The sequence below is a fragment of the Sinocyclocheilus grahami genome, unplaced genomic scaffold (genome assembly GCF_001515645.1).
Source record: "Sinocyclocheilus grahami isolate Dianchi unplaced genomic scaffold, SAMN03320097.WGS_v1.1 scaffold333.1, whole genome shotgun sequence".
NCBI lineage: Eukaryota > Metazoa > Chordata > Actinopteri > Cypriniformes > Cyprinidae > Sinocyclocheilus > Sinocyclocheilus grahami.
Window position 1 is genome coordinate 762,257 of NW_015505512.1, and position 5,221 is coordinate 767,477.

At 36.4% G+C, this 5,221-nt stretch overlaps 1 protein-coding gene across 1 annotated transcript in view; it reads left to right on the forward strand.

The window, feature by feature from the left end:
- The window catches only part of dnm2a (dynamin 2a), a 68,152-nt gene that overhangs the window by 1,115 nt on the left and 61,816 nt on the right, over nucleotides 1–5,221 (forward strand). The window lies entirely within an intron of this gene.

Genomic DNA, 5,221 nt, shown 5'->3' on the forward strand with positions numbered 1-5,221 from the left:
ACACACACACACACACACACACACACACACACAGACAGACAGATGAAGTTAAAGTCGCAGTGTCCTTGGGAGTTATATTGTTCCATGTAGGGGAATCAAAACCAATAAGATATTCATCTGCTGTGCTTAAGTCATTTCCTCATTCAAGCAGCGCATACACTGACACTTCTCTGGATGTTGACGTCATGCTTTTTGTGTACACGTCCTTATAGAAAACTCTGCCATGGAAGTGGAAATAGCACTGTAGTTTAAAGGGGTCATATGATGCGATTTCAATTTTTCCTTTCTCTTTGGAGTGTTACAAGCTCTTGGTGCAGAAAGAAGATCTGTAAAGTTGCAAAGACTAAAGTCTCAAATCCAAAGAGATATTCTTTATAAAAGTTAAGAGTCAGCCACACCTACCTAAAACGGCTCGTTCTAACACGCCCCCCACGTCTACCTCACTATGTGGGAAGATTTGCATAACACCGCCCAAATGTTCACACAAAGAAAGAAGGTGTAACTTTTATTCTCGCTGGAGTATTGACGCTGCAACCATGTCGTGAAGGCACTGTGTGTTTTGTTGTGAAAGCGAAACTACTTTGTTTGGTCTTCCAAAAGAGGACACGACTAGACTGGAATAGTGTTGTATTTACAACACTGTTCAAGAACACTTCAACCCAAATATTCAGATGTGTCCAGCACATTTTATGGAGGACTGTTTACTGATCCTGGGAGAGTAATGTTAGACTAAAATGCCGGCAGTTCTGACTCACGTAAGTACGTTTTCATTTAAAGGATTTGCCACTGATGATTCAAACGCGAGTTTTGGGCAGTGTAGAGTAGCACTTGTTGTTTGTCATTTCTCTGATCACAAATCACAAACTCACAGACAGAGTTTTATGTTTACGTGGCACGATGCAATGCAACGCAATGCATAAAAAGACAGTATAAATCATTATAATCAGTAATTATGTCCCCACTGGATGCAGCAAATGCCTCGTTTATAATGGGTTTTCATGTTTTTGTCTCGTCGCTCCGGCCGGACACGGCATCAACAGTATGGTATGTAACATTTCCGTCTCACGCTTGAGGTATTCGGCCAATCAAAACGCACTGGATAGCTGGCCAATCAGAGCGCACCTCGCTTTTTCAGACCGATGAGCTTTGTAAAAATCGACGTGTTTCAGAAAGGCGGGGCATAGAGGAGAAACAATAATGTACAGTATGTGGAACATAATGTGTTTTTTTAACCTTAAACCGCATAAACACATTTCATTACACCAAATACACAAAATAATGTTCTTTTTAGCAGCATCATATGACCCCTTTAATATATAATGTTCTACTAAATGATACATGTATCATGTATCGTGATATTTGCATAATCCTCCTGGTAATGTTCACTTTTGAAGGTTCTTAAATTAGATTATCATTATTGTAATACACTTCTATTTTTTCTTCTTTAATCCAAATAATTTGTAGTCTGTACAACCACATATAAATACTTTGCAATTTAAATAAAATATCAATATTATTTCCACATTAAAGTAATGAGATTATTCTCATAGAAAAAAATTTGTGTTTTAAAATAAAAAATAATTTAAAAAATCCTTCAAAAGTAAACATTGCAATAATGCATTACAGTCTCTCTCTCGCTCTCTCTCTCTGTTCACACTCACACACACACACACACACACACACACACACATATATCAGAATAATGTGTAGGCTGTACAATCACATGTAAAGACCTTTTGCAATTTAAATGAAACATTAATATTATTTCCACATTATAATAATACGAATACTGTAAAAAATGTTGCACTAAAAAACGGATTATAATATCCTATATACGAACTGTTCGTTCCTACCTACATACATAGTATAATACTTTAGATTTATAAAAGGAATACATACTATTATTCTTAATGTAGTAATATCTGCACATTTCAAATCAGTACTCAGTACTGTCTACAGGTACTTATCTTCTGAAAAATAAGTAGAATGAACTGTGTGTATACAGGTGAGAGTGAAATCACCCGTCCTGTTCCACTTGACCTTGAGTTTTGTGTGCCGCAGGTTGCTGTAACCACCTGTTTTGCAGTATTCATAGGTCAGTGCCACAGCAGACTCCAGCACTGACAGGCCTCTCATGAAACCCTGTTCAGTCTCATCTGGGAGAGGAAGTCATGCTTGGACAGATGATGTTTGTTACTGTCGGTTTTCCTTTGGTATCAGATTAGTTTGTGACCTGTACCTTCCTGCATTCATTTCCTCACCACAGTCTTCTTGATGCGGCTGCTCTGTCTCCGGTCCAGTTTGAATGAATTTTGTTTTGATGTTTAGCAGAGGAAGAAGTATGAATCAGACCGATTGGCTGAAATGTAGTTTTCATTGCCCAATGATGGATGTGGATGTTCGTCTCTGGAGAGCTTGTGAATGCATGTATTAATTTTCATCAGTGAAGCTGATTAGTCTTTTTTTTTTTTACCAGAGTATGTCTCCATTTTGAGATTATTAACATAACATTTCTTCTGTTTGTCGTTCTGAAATCTGCCAATAGTTTTGTTGATGGATTATATATTTTTTTGGTGAATTTTGTGTTAATTTCATTTCAGAAATTGCAATGGCAAAAATGCAGTAATTAGGAAATGCTGTCAAGCCAATTCGGGTCCGTTGTTTAGCTCTGAATGCAGAACGCATGATACAAGCAGGTTTTGTATGATATTCTTGTGAGATAAGCTACGGTATTGTAATTCCTCAATGGTATTATCATGCATTATCAGCTATAGAGTTTTTTTTTTCTCCTTGTGGCAAAGGATGCATAGCAACATTACCTTGGGTTTCATCAAGTTGAGCAGATTTGTCCATTACAGAATAACAATCAGTCTTAGAACTGCTCTGACAGACAGCAGAAATTAGACATACACCATTAGGTAATCTATACAACAATACATATATATATATATATATCAGTGCTGGGAGGTATGACCAAAAAGTTATATTCACGGTATTTTTCAAAATTATAATGGTTTCACGGTACTTGACGGTATTTTTTTTCATGCATGACCGGGTGTTAACCATATTTTCTACTGATTGAGAGAGGAAATACTGCAGTATATTGACTTAGAACGCTCTATGACAGCAAATTTGACAACTTTCTCTCTCTGACCAACATAATCAATCGCTCGTGTTCCCCAAAGTCATAGAAACATTGGAATGCAATAATTATTAAAGTTGTAGTTTCTGTTGACCGCTATAGAAGCTTACCCAACTAAGATGACTTCTGCTTCTAGAAATGTAAAAAGGGTGATATAAAACTGCACAACTTGGTCATACCTCCCAGCACTGCTATCCAATGCGTTGTGATTGGCCGAATGCCTTAAGCGTATGACGTAAATGTTACGCCCCTTACCGTACTGTGATGCCGTCTCCCAGCAGGACGAGACATCACTAATGAGGACATAAATACATGAACAACATCTCCAGAACTGCTCTGAGAGTCACTTCATGAGCATCTGACCGTTTCATTTGAGTAAAACTATCATCATGTCATACACACACAGAAATGTAAAGGTATTCACGGCAACCCATCAAAATAAAAGTTTGGTTTAATTTGAGGGCATTGGCAAAAATATATTACTATTGTTAAATTGTTTAAGTTTCATGATTTTAATTAATTAGACATGCGTTTTGATTAATAAAATGTAATTTAACCATTAAAAAGGAGTCCAGAAAAAAAAAAAAGTCTCTCTTATTCTCACAAAATAATTTATTATTATTATTATTTTTTTTACATTTTATTTATTTATTTGTTTTATATTGCACATTTTGAATGAATTAGTTGGGCAGTCTCACGAATGGTTAATTAGTGAAATCTGTTCGAAATATAAAGATTTTGAAATATTCTCCAACCAAAGAAAACTGAAAATTGATCAAATTAAAACAATTATAATTTTAAATACTAACCCTGTTTTTCTTTTACAATTTAATCAGGACGTTATTTGACCCATTTTTAACCGTTTTCTTTTTGGGGACTTCCCAGTAAGTGAGTTTTTTATGAGGTTAAAATCACCTAATAAAGGGTTTTAGATACATTTTGTTTCCGTAAGCTTAGTCAAACATGCACAAATAACATGTTAGTGTGTGTGTGTGTGACTGCGGTGGTTGTGATTGAGGCAGGGCAGGGCTGGGCCGTGCTCCAGGGAGGCCAAATGTAGTCACACCTCTAACGTTCACCTTACACCTGTCTGCTCATCAGGAATTTCTGGAAGCTCTCGTTTCTATTCACAGACTTTGTCAAGCGTTCCAGTATTCATCTATTTCATCTAAAAGGCTATTGTAACTCAAATGAGTTAATACATTAACTCACATGTGCTCAGGGTGTGCTAGCGATTAGATCACGTCAACAGTGTGGTTCATTCTTGAAGCAAAGTTTTGTCTGAATGATGATTAGATTCACTCTTTTCAGGGCTCTACAGTGCGACCGAAAACTACTGCGTGCGACTATGAAATAATACTAAGGAGCACCTGTGCGACTGACCCGATCAGCATATTTGTGTTTGCGCTGAGGGAGCTTCAAAGGTTCTAACGTACTTGTGCGTTTCTGCAGCGTTGAGTAATGTATCACAGACGTATCCTCTCATTATAACAAACAAAGTGTTGACGGTGTAAATAAGAGATTCATTGTGCAGTGTAGGGAGCTTCGTCGATTATAATGGAGTTTTGTGAGATCGCGATGAACTAAGATGAGTGACCGCTTTTAATGATTATTAAGGGAGTTTGCAAATGTGATATTCAGTACAACAGTTCATTAAACAAGAAGTTAATATTAAGCGACTTATATTGTCTGACAACAACACAATTGCCTTATTTTGCTCTATTTCGTCAACGAAAATAGTTTCAAACAAAGTAACAGCTGAGCCACTGCGCATCTCCATTCAAACAGCGGTGTTTCGTTTATGAATGAACTGCGTTTTTAAACGAATCTAGTGAGTCAATGATTCAATTACCCATTCATAAAGACAGTCACGTACTTCGTTCCTGATTGAATCAGCCGTTCGAACGAATCAATTGAATTAATGATTCGGTGATAAAATCAGTGACTTGCCGCCACCTGCTGGCAGTTTTAGTTTAATTTTTAAAGTATCTTTTCAGTTATTTAAATCATTTAATGTTTCTATATTCAAAATTTAATATTTAAAACATTAACCTCAACATGAATTTATGAATTTAATTG